Raw genomic sequence first — 16116 nt, 5'->3', positions numbered from 1 at the left:
TTCAGCTAGATTAATTCTGCTTTCCATGCTTGTCATCTTGTTATTTATTTCCTGGATGAAATTTTGTATTCCCAAAATCTCTGTTACAAGTTCTTTCAGTGTTGCATCTTGCCTTTCTTGAGTCTTATTCACTCTTTCCATCCATTTCCTAATCCCTGTCTTTTTCTGGAGCCAGTCATTGTTGACTTCCATTGTTTGGGCTACAAGGTCTGATTTTTCAGGAGTTTTATCTTTGTTACACTTGAAATTACCTGTTGTCTTCCTTTGGTTTTTCCTCATTTGTGACAATCTCTTGTTTTTCTCTTTAATTCTGTAATTCAGTGTCAGTGATATTTGCTCAGCCCTCTATTCTTCCCTAATCTGGGCTCTGGATTTGTCACTGATCTCTTTGGAGTTCTTCCTTATCCTTTTCTGGCCATGCTCTTTGTCCAGCAGCTGGATCAGGGTAGGGGATAGGGCGCCTGGGACACAGCACTCATCAGGTCTCTCCGAAGTTTGTGCTTTCAGGATATTCCCTCTGGGTCACGATCAATTCCTGAGTAGTTGATCTGTCAGCCATAGGATCGGGTCTGTTGCTACGTGGTGAGCAAGTTGGAGCACTTTCCTGCCCTGCCTTCAATATGGTGGCAGGGTGCCTCTCTTGTCCACTCTGGTGGGACTGTGCCTCTGAACTCCCTCTGTAGCCCCTGCTGCCAGTGCCTGACCAGGTACTGAAGTGGTGAGGCAAAGCCTGGAGCCAGCAGTCTCTCCTGCTGCAGTGGTGAGGCTGAACCTGAGGTGGTAGTCTCTCCCAAACACTTTCTCACAGAAAAACTTTTGCCCATTAAAAAAAATGGCCCTTGACTTCTGTGATCTGGGAAGAATCTGGGACCAAGCAGAGAAGCTGCAGCACCAGCTGTTGTACCAGGAGGGTCCTGGTCACTTGCTCGTCAGCCCCCACTTAGTCTCTCCCAGCATTTTCTTCCCAGGTAAGGTTTCATTGATTTTAAAAAATGGCACTCGGCTTCAGTTTGCAAAATTTCTGATTCTTGTCTGGCTCTACAGTGTCGTGTTTATTCTCCTCCTCTAATTTGCAGCCATATTGAACTACTTTGAGTTATAATTTCCCAGAGGTAAGATGTATTTACCTTAAAATGCTGTTGTATACTCATAATCATTTAAAAAATGCAAAAACTGAGGCCCAGAAAGGTTAGTTCACTTCTTGCACAGTTACATACCTAATTCATAGTGAGGCAAGCACAGGTAGCATAGTTTAAATATAGATAAGTGAGCTTCTGTAAGCAAGCACAAGGTAGATAAATGAGGAGCAGGATGGTCAGCATACAGATGCCTTCTTATCAAAACATAACTCTGAACAATCATCCCAATGACTAGCTCTGAATTTGGAAGGAGGAGGCAGGCAAGAATCAGAAGCTAAAATTCCACGAGTGAAGCCAGAATATTTTAAACTTTAGACTGAAAGCAAAGCATAACTATACAAAGGCAGACAGCAGAGTGCTGACACATCCCAGAAGTCAGGATAATTGAGAGTGGGTTGAGAAAGCATATAGTAGTTGGAACAGTCCATAGTATAGGCAATAAGCAAAGGCAACAGGGAGTTGCAAGAGACACTGAGGCATGGCACTCTAAGAGAAAACTTAATTAAACAGTAACTTTTTCCATTATCTTAAGAAATTTTTGTGACACAAGTAAGCTTAGGAGTTAAATGATGAGAACTGAAATTTGTGATCAACAGCTGTTGGTCCACACATCTTAACTTAGAATATAAGTTGCTTAATCATCATTTTGGGCAATACATAAAGCTTTCTCTTAGCAGCAAGCCTATGTTCTTTCCTCTAAGACACCTGCATTCTCTCTTGAATGTGTCTGTTTCTAGTAAACTCTACTTCAAAACTCTTTCTGCAACTTACTCTGAAATTCTGTCTGTAGCAAAGTCAGGACCCCTGGAACAACTATACCCCACATTTCTGGATGTAACATAGCAGAACCATCATTGAAACCCAAGTGGTGTGGTGGACAACAGGGACTGTGGTCTTGGTCACTATACTGTGCCTTCTGTTGGCATTTCTTTCCTAAAGTCCACAAAGCAAACTGCCCTATTCTCCACTTCTACTGTCTGAACTGGAAGTTCGTTTTTCAGGGGTTTTAATTTACCTTGTACATAGCTTCAGTTTTTTTGAAATTAGAAATATATTTTAATGAAAATACTTTCTCACCATCTTTTAACAAAAACGGTCTGAAATCTGAAACTGCTCTGTTAATAGGATTTAATTGCTTTCTGCTCCATAGGTTTCAGATGCCACCGCACTACCAGTTCCCCAGTGTTCTTAAGGCATGTGTTAGACATACTCTCCTCTGTTGGAAGTCCTTATGGCAACTTCAGGAGTTTGATTCTTATCAAATGTTTAACTACTTTCAGTTTTGCATTCACTGAAGGGATATTCTTGTGAACTTGACGGGTATGTGCCTTTTGGAATCCAAGCACGTTTATTATATCTTTTTCCTGATATGAACTTCTTTTTTGTACTTTTTATTCTGGTAACAATATGCAGTTGATGAGGGTCCTGTGAATCCCCACCATATTTTTCATGATCTGCAGGTGAGGGCTGAAACACTTAATCTGAAATTCTTAACCTGGTAAATTTGTGATGAATCCAATCTGTACACATGAGAGACTCCACACCTTTTGTTATAGTCTGTTGTCTGCCTAGGAGTTTCTGAACTACTGAGTTCAAAGTCCCTGCCATTAAGAGTAGTGCCTGTTCTCTTTAGAGGCAGCCTGAACTTTTTATCTTCAGTTTTACCGCCTATCAGATTATACTGTGATTGTGTGTATATATGTGTGTTTCCCTGTAGACATTAGTTCCATTCTATGCCTTGAAATTATAAGATTCATTTTTACATTCCCCAAATCTGGTAGAGGACTTCAGTAAGCTAGATTAAAAACTAGTTATTAAAACCACCATTTTATAGCTAAGTGTGAGGTTGGTGTGCTGGTGCCTTGGGATGGATGCAAAAAATTGCAGAAAGAGCAAGTTAGGAAAGGTTTATTTAGAAAGTGGATCAGAGGGAAAAAAAAGTGGATTCATCTCTCCAAGACTGGAGAGGGGGCCAGATGTTAAAGGAACGTTTGGTCCTGAAAGCTGGGAGCTTGTATTTATAAGGCTTCCTTTCTTTGCAAGATGGGGAATGAGAGTTGTTTGGCTTGTAAAAGGCATTCCTGTGAAAAGTAGCAGTGGGAAAGGGGTGGTGTTTGCTCTGGGCAGAAGCGGCCCTAGTTTCAGAGAGTCCACCACATAAACAAGGAGATTAGTCCCAGGTCTGTAAAACAAAGTTTCAAGGCACTAACACTCATCTTGTAGGGAAACAAAAGGCATCAACTGAGAGTGCGTTGTGCATGGGTAAGGTAGCAGGAAGCCTGGGGTAGAAAAACCTTCTTGAGAAAATTGTAGGAGGGCTGGAACCATCATGACGGTCCATTCCTTTTACCTTGGTGATCAGATGGTTCGTCATGAAAGATAGCTAGAAACTCATGCTTGGAGCAAGGATGTTGGTTATAAAATCTTAGTGCCCGTTTCTGGGGAGTAGGTTATAATTTTACTGATCAGTTACTCTGAACAGTGGAGTTAATTAAGCTAACTACAGAGCGAGAGAGTTAGCAGAGCTGATTATAAAATAAAACATTATTTACTATAACATACTACTAATTGGTAGTTATAACAAGACAAAACTATGAACCAATATCAAGCCGCCTGCCTGGTATGGTCAAAGTAACTCTATTTTTGGCATTTTGTCCTTTCACTAAGGAAACAAAAATTTCCTATCAGGTGGTAAAATAAAAATTATGGGTTACAGCTTGAATTGAAACCTTATTGATTAAAGTCTACTGCTACTCCTGAATTCCACTTTTGGAACTGGAGTTAGTGTTGTTAGGATTAATTATTGAGATATTAGCCACAGCCTCTGGGAAGTTATTGACAACATTTGAAAGCCAGATGCTTGTGCTGAAAACTTGGCTCTGCCACTTCTTAGTTGTGCAAGCTTGGGTCATGATCTCTCTGAGGATCTGTTTATTTAGTTGCAGTTGTTTGTTGTATAATTGCATTATTTGTATTATTTGAATTGTTATTGAATATAGTTATTTCTCAATAAATGGCAACTACCTTTATTATTATCACTAATAATTAGCATCATTACATAAATAATGAGTGAGATGACAGCCCAGATATTAATTTGTGGCCATAAGACTTATAGCTGGCAGAAGCAGAGTTCTCAGTAGAAACCTTACAAGCCAGAAAAGACTAGGGTTCTATTTTTAGTCTTTTTAAAGAAAAGAACTGCTAGCCAAGAAGGACAAATTAAGTCTCTTCCAGACAAGCAAATGGTAAGAAAATTTGTAATCATTAGACCAGCCCTATAAGAAATGCTCCAAGGAATTTATTTATTTATTTATTTTATTATTATTAGTTTTTGGAGTCAGGGTCTCACTCTGTCACCCAGGTTGGATAATAATGGCTCATTGTGACCTCGACCTCCTGGGCTCAGGCAATCCTTCTGCTTCAGCCTCTTGAGTAGCTGGGACAACGGGCATGGGCCACCACACCTGTCTTATTTTTTTGATTTCTTTTATAGAGACAAAATCTCACTATGCTGCCTAGGCTGGTCCTAAACTACTGGGCTCAAGTGATTCTCCCACCTTGGCCTTCCAAATTGTTGGGATTACAGGCATGAGCCGTTGCACTCAGTTACATCAAAGGAGGTATAAACATGGAAATGAAAGGGTGATATTTGTCATTCATACTTGCCAGTCACAACAATATAATAGGATGAAAACCTCACATATCAGTATAGATCCTGAATGTAAATGAGCTAAATGTCCCACTTAAAAGAATCATACAGCAGAATGTATAAAAATCAAGGTCCAACTATGTACTGTCTGCAGGAAACTCCCTAATGAGTAAATACACTCTTACGTCAACATCAGGTAAGAACAAAACAGAAAAGGAAACTATAGACCAATATCTCTGATAGACACAAATATAAAAATCTTCAATAAAATACTAGCAAACTGAATCCAATAGCACATCAGAAAGATAATACACCATAACCAAGGGGGCTTTATTCCAGGGATGCAAGGATGGTACAACATATGCAAATCAATTTATATGATTCACTGCATAATAGAATTTAAAACAAAAACCTTATGTCACCTCAATAAATGCAGAGAAAGCTTTCGATAAAACCTAACATCATTTCATGAAGAAAATCTTCAACACACTAGGCATAGAAGGAACATACCTTAAATTAATAAAAGCCATCTGCTACAAACCTACAGCCAACATCATATAGGGAAAAATCGACAGCATTCCCCGCAAGAACTGGAACAAGAACAGGACAAGGATGCCTACTTTTACCACTCTTACTCAACATAATCCTGAAAGTCCTAGTCAGGCCTATCGGGCAAGAGATAGAAATAAAAAAGCATCCAAATTGAAAAAGAGGAGGTCAAATTATATCTGTTCACTGATGATATAATCTTATATCTGAAAAACCTTAAAGACTGCCCTAAAAGACTTTTGGATTTGATGAATGACTTTGGTCAAGTTTCAGAATACAAAATCAAGGTACAAAAATCAGTAGCATTTCTACACACCAATAATGATCAAGCTGAGAACAAAACCAAGAACTTAATCCCATTGACAGTAGCTAAGTGAAAGGGACGACTGTGGCAAGGTGGGCCAGAGCTGGTGCCTCGGCTACGGGAATAATGCAAGATTGCCAGTGAGTAAGAAAGTAGAAAGAAATTTATTATTCACCTTTCCCAGCACTTTGGGAGGCCAAGGTGAGTGGTTTGCCTGAGGCTGTGGGTTCGAGACCAGCCTGGGCGACTTGGTAAGACCTTATCTCTACAATAAAAAAGTAAACCAGTAGTGGTAGTGCACCCCTGTAGTTCCAACTACTTGTAAGGCTGAGGCAGGAGGATTGCCTGAGTCCAGCAGGTGGAGGCTGTGATGGCCATGTGCAGAAGTCCTGCTCCAGCAACGTCCAGAGATTCCTGGAGGTGAGACAGAGTAGGTGACTAAGGGAGAAAGAAAGGGACTGGACTACTGTTCAAAATTGAGCAGAAGCCGTTTATTGTGAGTTAGCAGTGGGCTTTTATCCCCAAATTCTGCAAAGTCATCATCACAGAACACAAAAGTTAGCATGTGCCTTTCACATGAACAGGTCCAGGTGCACAATAGATACCCCCACTCTCAAGTAGATTTTTTTTTCAAACATGAGGATGAACATGAGGAAGAACACCCACACATTGTCTTTTAGTTTCTTATGCTTGATTAATGTTCCCCAAACCAGTTTCTTATGTGCTCTTAATTGCTTTACAGCTACATCATCTTGAAATAACATCACTCAATGTCTAAACCCGAAATCACCATAATGAATTATTAACTTCTACTATTCTATACTAACTCAAACTAATTTCTATTAAAACAATTGTTGCTAAAGTTACACTCTCCTAACACTATCCAGCCTAATCCAAAAGCTTGGAATGTGGCCCAGTCCAAAGTTCACTGGCCCATCTAAATCAAACTAAACGAACCAAATTTCTTTTTTTTTTGAGTTGGAGTCTCACTCTGTCACCCAGACTGGAGTGCAGTGGCCGCTCCTGGCCACCACAGCCTCGACCTGCTGGGCTCCAGTGATCCTTCCACCTCTGCCTTCCAAGTAGCCAGAATTACAGCATGCGCTACCACACCCAGCTGATTTTTTGATTTATTGTAGAGATGAGGTCTTGCTGCCCAGGCGGGTTGTGAAACTAACCATATTTCTACAATAAAATGACTGCCTAAATTTTCTTCAAACTATATAAACAATTTCCTAAAACCTATATCTATGAATTTCTAAAATCAGCCAATATTGGCCCATTGTATAACTTCCTGAGGGTGGTGAGATCTGTGATTCGGTGCCTGGTGACCGGACACCCCTCAGGGTCTCCAAGACATCTGCAAATAGTCAACAAAGAGGTCACAGCAGTCACATCTACCTGACTGCAACATCTCCAGGGAAAAGGATTTAAGCCAGGGCTCAGGGGGCTACATTGCCACACTCATCTAGAGTGTCAGCCCTCTTCCTGTCTGTGGGAAGTGAACTCTTTCTTAAATAAATCTGTTTTTCTTTCACCTCTTTGTGTGTTTCAGGTCTTTGCATTACTTGGATCTCTGGTTGCCAGTGTGCACTTCCAGCATGCCAACTATGGCGGTGCTGCATCCCTACAACCATCCACCCTCACCCTTCATACCCTAACACTTTCAAGCTGTTCTGCACATTGCTGAACACATTACTGAGCATCACCTTGTCTTCTATGCACTCTCAGTAAGTAGCTTCAGGCGATCCTTGACTCCCCTGCAGACTATGCCCAAAGACCTAAATCTATTGACTCCCTTTCTTTGAATGATATAGTATTAATATAATTGTGAGTCTTGTGATTTGCAAAACTTTTGCAATTCATATGTCTTAGGCCTTGTAAGATTTATTCAGTCTAAATGTCACTATCTAAATGTAAGATGTAGCTGTAACTTAAGTTCTATACAATGCTCTGCTGGTCACATGGCTAATATGTAGGTACCAACAACTCTGGACTATAAAAGTGAATTGTAAAAGCCTGGAAGGTGAGCAGAACCATTTTAGAAGACCTCAAGCCCAGCTCTGATCCCTGGATTCAAACTCAGAAATAAACTTCTTTCTACGAGTTCCCTGCCCCTTTGGTTTTGGGGGTTATTTTTGTTTTTTGTTTTTGAGTCAGTCTCACTCTGTTGCCTAGGCTGGAGAGCAGTGGCATGCCCATGGCTGTTGGGAGCCAGCCATGGAGCATTAGGGATCAGGAAGGACCGTTGACCCCGAGACCACTAGGATGTGTTCGGGAGCTGTTGATCCCATTCCCTCCCTTCTTTTCACTTGGCACTGCAACCAGAAAAGTCTCCTGCTGGCTCTAGCAGAAAATTCTGAGACTGGAATGAACACAGCTAAACTTGGGAGTCTATTGTTCCCATTTTCCATGGTTTGTGGTTTTTACCTTTAAACAATTTAAGTTCAACTCTGGGTCACATTGAGGAGCCTTAGTGCAGTCACAGGTTCTCTTGATGTGATTTTAGAAATTCATAGATATAGGTTTTAGGAAATAGTTTATATAGATTGAATAAAATTTAGGTAGCCATTTTGTTGTAGAAATATGGTTAGTTTAGTTTGATATAGGTGGATCAGTGAACTTTGGACTGGGCCACATTCCAAGCTTTTGGATTAGGCTGGCTGGTGTTAGGAGAGTGTAACCTTAGCAACAATTGTTTTAATAGAAATTAGTTTGTCAGCCTGCAATCCTGCGCCTTTGGGAAGCTGAGGTGAGTGAATTGCCTGAGCCCATGGGTTCAAGACCCACCTGGGCAGTGAGACCTCATCTCTACAATAAATAAAAAACTCAACCGGGTGTGGTAGCGCATGCCTATAATTCCGGCAACTCGGAAGGCTGAGGCGGAAGGATGGCCGGAGCCCAGCAGGCGAGGCTGCGGTGGCCGGGAGCGGCCCACTGAACTCCAGTTGGGGTGACCGAGTGAGACTCCAACTAAAAAAAAAAAAAAAAGAAATTAATTTGAATCAGTGCTTGAGAGATTTGGGTTTCTAGAAAGACAAAGTCAGCAAAGTTAATCTTTATCTAAAGAATGCTTTTCTCCAGGACATGGTTTCTACTTTCCCATCATTGTGTTAGGGGTTAGGAGCAAGACAAAAATGGCTTCCTGCTCTTGATCCATCCTTTCAGAACTTTTGCCATGCCCTTCTCTTGGGGCTGTGGCAATATAGAGGGACATTAGTGGGTCTCTGTATCAAAACATCTGAGGCTTCCTAAAACCTGCCTATTAGAAATGCATCTATGTCTAACCTGTGCTAGATTCAAAGCATGCCGGTCAAAGCACAAATAGCCATGCTGAGGCAAAATGTGAACGAAGTTTATTCTAAGTTTCTACAGGTACCTCCTTTCACTAAGAAAGTACCTAGAAATACATATTACCAAATGGGTGAAAGATATCTACACACATCACTACAGACTCTGGAGAAAGACATTGAAGATGATACAAACAAATGGACAAAATTCTACAATCCTGAATTGGAAGAATCAATATCGTTAAAATGAACAAACTACCCAAAGAATTTACAGCGTCAATGCAATCCCTGTCAGATTATCAGCTTCATTTTTCATGGATTTTGAGAAAACAATTCTAAAATTCATATGGAACTATAAAAGAGCTTCTACAAAAACCACAATGTTGCATAAAGGTCATATTTGTAAACTGAAACAAAAAGTACTTCTCTAAGAATATCTGCTTAGCAACCTCTTGTCCAGTTTTGGAGATTGCCATCCTTGTTACTGATATTCATAGGCAAAGATAATTATTTCAAAACAATTATGTAACCCTTTTCATTTTTGTCTTTCTTTACCTCTCTGAATACACACATGGTTTACTATGGCATGCATATTCCCAATTGCAATGCCCTATTTCCAAATAAACACCATTTCTTTTAGACTGCTTTCATCTGCCTGTTATTTAGGTGAACACTTCTAATCATTAAAGTATTACAATTGCAGTTTAAAATGATCAGTATAAACAATATAAACAGTAACATAAAAAAATCATAATCATAGAAATAAAAAAAATTGAATATGAGAGTGGTGATTAAAATAGTCCAAGCTATGTCTTTGGGAAAGCATCTAAGAATAAAATTAACTACAAAAAAGAAAAAATAATAATCTGGGCATGATGGCATGTGCCTATAATCCTTGCTACTTGGCAGGCTGAGGCATGGACTCCTTGAGTCCAGGAGTGTGAGGTTACAGTGAGCTATGGTCATGCCCCTGCAGGCCAGCCTGGATGAAGAATGAGACACTCTCTCTAAGGAAAATAGCAAAATAAAATAAAGTTATGACTAACAAGATGCAGAACTTCCTGTTTTTCTAAGGGAGGGACCTATTTTACTTTCATTTTCAGTCTTAGGGCAACTTCTTTTGGGGGGCACTCCTGCCTGGATGACCGAGAGGGCCAGGAGATAGCATAGCCTGAGGATGTCCTAGAACAAGCCCTGCCTTTTCCTTCTTGCACCTTGAGGCTACTGAAACACAGCTGGTAAGCGCTCTGGGAAAGCAGCAGGTGGTGACTTTAGGAGTGGAAGGGGCAAGCAGGAGAATCCTTTTCTCTAGCTCTCAGCTCCTTTTGAAATAAGAAATGCCCACAGAGGGGGAGGGCTTTCTGAGAATTGAGGGAAAGGAGCTTTCAAGTTTCCAGTTTCCACCTGACTGTGGACAGTCAATAGTGTCAGAACTGGCATCTGGGCCATCTTTAATGTGGGCAGGAACAAACAAGATTAAACTTATTTCTGCAGCATTGATAATATTCTTAACCATTATTTTAAATAAAATGTATAAGCTATAAGCAATAAAATATTTTAAATAAAATAAAATACTGAAGCAGTATATAAAATTCCTCTGGACTGCATCAGCCCCTCTTGGCTGTTACCACTATCCAGAAACTGGCCTTGATCCCGTTGCATGATTTATATATTTGGTTGTACTTTAAATTGTATTTTCTATGTTGTTTAAAAATTTTATTTGCTCAGTATTATGCTGTATACAATCTCTTATGCAACTGGATTTTTAATCTATTGCGGGGTCCCGCCCCGCAAGGGTCTTGAGATTTCCTGAAGGAGAGATGGATAGGCGAAGGACGAAGATAATATACTCAGACACCTGCTTCCTGAACAGATGACAATTTAATGTTAGTTAACACAGAGCTTTTATACCATTCGTAAAGGGGCAAGACAAAGAAAATTCCTTCATGTACATATCTTCTCAAAGTTACCATCTAGTGGTCTTAGCAGCAAACAAACCAAGATTCCCATAAGCATTCAGACAACGAGTCTTATTCATAAAGCCAACAATGATACTTTCAGTCCAATGTCCCGAATTACAGTCCTTGAAATGACTCAAGAAAGTTTCTAAGCCTACATTTCTTCATGTGCCAGGAGTTTTCCCATCTTAGGCTTTTATGTCCTTCAGAGTCTTGTGATTGCCTCCTTTGTCCAGATGTCCTTGTTACTTTTCTCTTATCTTGCAGTGCTTGTTTCTAAAGAGAACTCAAAAGAAGATTTTAGTAATGTTTCCCAGGCCCCCAAGCAATGTTTCCCATTGCTTTCTGTCTTTAGCTAATTTATCATAAAAGTGTCTGATTAGTATATTATGAGTTCAGTGAAAACCCACTTTATAAATGTTAACTTAGAGTTTTAACTATTGAATTAAGTAAAAACCTTAACGATTAATCTTTATCTTAAGTCAGTGAAAACAGTGTTATAAGTCACCTATATAACTCCAAGATAAGTGTTAGAACTTATAATGAATACACAATGGACTTACTATAAACTTGTGCTTCTAAAAAACCTTATGTCTAAACACTAAACTGCATAATCCTAAATCAAATAAGGAGTGAATATACTTATATCATTTATTACTTAAGCAATATCTAGTAACTTAAAACCAAGTGAAAGAAAGCATCCTTGATGTGCTTCAGAGTTTAACCCTTGCATATGTTAGAAAAGGCCAAGCGGCATAGTGGGAAATGGAAAAATAAACCATGACATTTCCAGGTTAACTGTGAGTACTTCACATAAACATGCCATTTTCTTCTTCCATGACTGCACAGAATTCTTCGGCGGTATCAAACAGCAAAGGTGGAAGACAGAAGGGCCTCAGCTTCCCAGGCTCGCCCTGCGGCCCGGGGTCTTCGGCCCAACAGGACCCTGTCAATCAGGTGGGCCTCCAAGGCTGGCTCCCGACAATCTATATTATGTGTTTTATATTTATCTGTGTTTAACATGTGGTTTCAATAAATTACGTTAACTGCTCTAAAGTATTGTTATGGCCTGATTCAATCAATTGGCTGCTATTCCTCTTGGCCAATTAAAATATGAGAAGCAGAGACTGGGAGGAAAGGGAGTGTTTACTTCCTATAACCAGGTTATAGGGAGACAAGTTGGCATTATTGCCAAAAAACCTGCTCAAAGCAACACAAATTCATTCTGGTATTTATACCCCAAATTCATAGCTCTTTACCCACCCTGGGCTTGAAGCCTATGTGCAGTTTTAGCATGACTTAAGATTTACACGTCCAGTTTTTGATATGTGATCACTGATGTGACACAAAGTCTCCTGGTCAAGTTGTCATTTTAGATAACATTTTGGAATTTGCCATATGTTATTTTACAGTTTTTTTTGTTGTTATAGTTTTATTTTTAAAAATTTTATATATTTTATTTTATTTTAAAGATGTGGGGTACAATTCAGGATTAGGTATGCATGTGGACATCATACAGGTAAAGTTTGGGCCTCCCTTTGGTCTCCACTTTGCCTGGTTTGAGACCAGGTACGCTTTTTTAGGGGAAGGGGCAGACAATCACATTATTTGGACAGAAGGGAAAACATAATTGTAACAATCTTTTATTCCCAGAGCACTGGCCTATACCAGTCCAATTTCCCTGTATTCACAGATGGAAGGGAGGTGGGCAATGCCCATTCCAGGCTTTCAGACACATTCCTGCCAGCCTTGGCATTCTCCTAATCATGAGATGTTCTGGCTTGCCTGGCTGTTCTTCAGAACCAGCAAGGGTTTACTAGACAAGATAGGCCAGTTGGGCAATGCTGTGCTAGGAGAGGAAAAGCCAGGGGGTGACGGAATAGGAAAAATATGCACTTTTGAATCCAAGTGGCTTTCACTCTCAGCCCAATTCAGTTACCAAAGAATATAAGGTTTTAAGTCTTTTCTAAATGACTGTTCAAATGTAACCCAAATGGCCTCTTTTCAGTCTTTAACAGTGCTAAGGTAATGATGCATTATAATTGATGTATTTGTTCTTTGGATGATGGACATTTAGTTTGTGACCACTTTATATTTCCACAGCAAACAGTAATATGATAAACTTTTTCTGTACATTTTCTTATGCATGCATAATTCAAAGGATATAAGTATCTTGAAGTTTTCTAGATATAGTCAAGAAAGTAACTTCTCCCAAAAGGATTTCTCCAAAATCCACTATCAGTTTATGAGTTTCAATTGTTCCACATTCACATTTGCACTTGATTTTGTCAGGTTTCCTTATTTCCATCAGCATTGTGGGTGAGGATGATATATGATTGTGGCTTGCATATGTATTTTTATGATCACTAGGGGATTTAAAAATCCTTTCAGGACATTTGCAGTTTCTCATTTAGATTCTTTATCCATAGCATCTGTCCATTTTGCTATTGTTTGCTTCTTTAATATGTCAGGGAACTAAGAAGTTTATTCCAAATTTGTTAATTTTTAAAAACGAGACAGAGTCTTACAATGTTGCCCAGAGCCATCTTAAACTCCTGTCTCAGTCTCCCGAGTAGCTGGGACTACAGGTGTACACTGCCACACCTGACTGGAACTTTTTTTTTCTTTAAGACAGAGTTCCACTCTGTCACCCAGGCTGGACTGCAGTGGCACAATCATGACTCACTTCAACCTCCAATTTCTGGGCTCAAGTCATACTCCTGCCTCAGCCTCCCAAGAAGCTGGGACTACAGACACATGCCAGTATACCCCACTAATTTTTTTTCATGATAGAGATGGGATCTCACTTTGTTGCCCAGACTGGTCTCAATTCCTGGCCTCAAACGATCCTCCTGCCTCAGGTACCCAAAGTGCTGGGATTACAGGTTTGAGCCACTGAACCCAGTCAGAATTTTTATTAAATGTTTTAAAAAAGTTTGAATGTAGTATAGATTGCATTATTAAACAGACAAGAACTTTAGTATTGCAACTTGACTTTAAAGAATATCATTTTGCATTTTTTTTTCTTGTGAAGATGAATACAGATTCTTGTGGGGGAATAATGAAGAGAAATTAAAGTGCAGACCATTTGGATTCCATGAAATAATTTGATCTCTAAAATAAAATTAAATAGCCAAAACTTTTAAAGTACAATATGAAAATGTTTTCAACTGAAACATTGAGATGGAGATTTGATGGATGGCAATTGAAAATATATATGAAGAGTTCCGGTAAGATGGTGACAGCATAGGTGGAACTGTGAGATTCTCTGAACATGAGTTCCTAAAAAGACTCTTACTTTCCTTTCCCCACCTCCCTGCCCACCACCAGCTGCACCGGTCTGAGGCCTGGAGACCCTCAGTCTCACACAAGGCTGGCTATTGTGCCCCCCCGGCTGCTGTTGCTCCACTGTAGGTGGCCTCAGCCCCTGGCCGCACAGAGATCTCAGCTCCCTCCCTGGCTACAAGCCACCACCTGTGGAGGCCCTTGGATACTGCCTTGTGGAGATCTGGGTTCCCTTGCTGGCTACACTGATCTGCCTGGCACTTAGCAACTGCCAGTTCCCACCCTGACTATACTCCCGGCCCAGTGGCCTGGTGCTCACTCCTCAGAGTTCCAGCTCCCCACGCTGGGTTCTGGGCCCCCACCCAGCCCTATTTCAAGCCACTGTAACCCAGGGAGTCTCTAGGCACCCGTCTCTCAGAGTTACCAGCTCCATGTCTGGCTGAAGTCCCTTTGCGGGCCTCAAAGTAGTTGGTCACCAATCACCACCTGCACTTTGGAGCTCCGGTCCCACTCTGGCTGAGGTACCCATCCTGTGACCTCATGGTTGTGTAAGGGAACATTACATCTTAAGGAGGTGCTGCTCAGTCACCCTCAGCTCTCAGGTCCAGAAGAGGGAACTCCCACCTCCCTCCTCCACCCCAGGCTGCTAGTGGCATACCATATCCAGCGCCCAGCTGTGCCGCTGACCCCTGGTGCCTCACACACCACCACAGCTCATCATAGTGGATCACCCATGGACCTGGACGAGTGGAGAGAAAAGACGGGTGGAGAAAAAGGATCCGCAAAAGGGGAGCTGCCCACCTCAGCCATTTTCCAGGCAGAGATTTGCATTGCCCCGCCCACCTATGAGCAGCCTCCACCTTGGTTTCTAAGGTAATGCCACTAAACAGGAGACAAAAACCCTTCCCCTACGCTGGATCAGATACAGGCACCTCAGCATCGCAGACCTCTCAGGCAGTAAGTTAAAGGAACAAGCCCAAGCTGGAAGTAAATCTATCTGCCTGCAATGAAAGCAAAGGGGAGAGGCTAGAGATCAGAGCTGAAGAGACTTTAGACACTCAGGAAAGATTCCAGAGTTAGTCTGGTTTCTTATTTTGACTTTTGATTTTATCATTTTGACTGTTTGTTTTGCTCACTTTTGTTTGCTTTATGATTTATACTACCTGTTTGTGTTGGGGAAAAATGCATCAAAAGACATGATTTTATTGGACTGTCTTTGTGTGGTTACCGGTATGCTTTAGGGAATTTTGTTTGTGTGGCTGTTTTTCACTCTTTTCTGGCCTCGTGTCTCTATTTCACCCATTATTTCACCTATTGTTATGTATGTCTGTCTTCCCTCTCATTCTTCTCTTTCTAACTTCCTCTTGACCCCCCCTTCTTTCATTCTTTTCACTTTTCATACCTCCTTTTGTTCCAGGGACCAAACCTACACCCTGCTGCACGGACAGATTGTAAGACAGTGGAAAATAGGTTCCAGTGTGCCCATACACCTGTTGGTGGATACTGGAATCAGCAGATAGATTCTGAACCACAGCTTCCCCCTCAATCAAACCTCAAAACTGCAAAAAGTACAACCCCCAGCCCACACTCCAGCCTCAAAAGTGAACAAAGCCAGAGGACCCTCGTAAGGAAGAACAGGAGACTGAACAAACAAAGAAAAAGCAACCCCACCTTCCCTGAAAAACAGAATTAAAGAAGGGGAGGGAAAGGGGGAGAGAGAGAAAAATCTACATAAATGAAGAAAAACCAAAAGAAGAATATGGATCTCTCTCAGACCCCTGGGAGGACAGACACTGAGAAAACCGACAGCCGGGCTCAGTGGCTCAGCCTGTAATCCTGCGCCTTTGGGAGGCTGAGGTGAGTAGATTGCCTGAGCCTGCGGGTTCAAGACCCACCTGGGCAGCGAGACCTCATCTCTACAATAAATAAAAAAATCAGCCGG

At 41.0% G+C, this 16116-nt stretch overlaps 1 pseudogene; it reads right to left on the bottom strand.

Annotated features, from left to right (window-relative positions):
• Positions 1–2257: 2257 nt before the first annotated feature.
• Positions 2258–2747, bottom strand: LOC103269494 (annotated as a pseudogene).
• Positions 2748–16116: the final 13369 nt, after the last annotated feature.

This window comes from Carlito syrichta, unplaced genomic scaffold (genome assembly GCF_000164805.1).
Source record: "Carlito syrichta isolate Samal-C Ts95f unplaced genomic scaffold, Tarsius_syrichta-2.0.1 Scaffold309278, whole genome shotgun sequence".
Classification (NCBI taxonomy): domain Eukaryota; kingdom Metazoa; phylum Chordata; class Mammalia; order Primates; family Tarsiidae; genus Carlito; species Carlito syrichta.
Note: the sequence above shows the minus strand (reverse complement) of the source record. Positions and strands in the feature narration are given on the sequence as shown.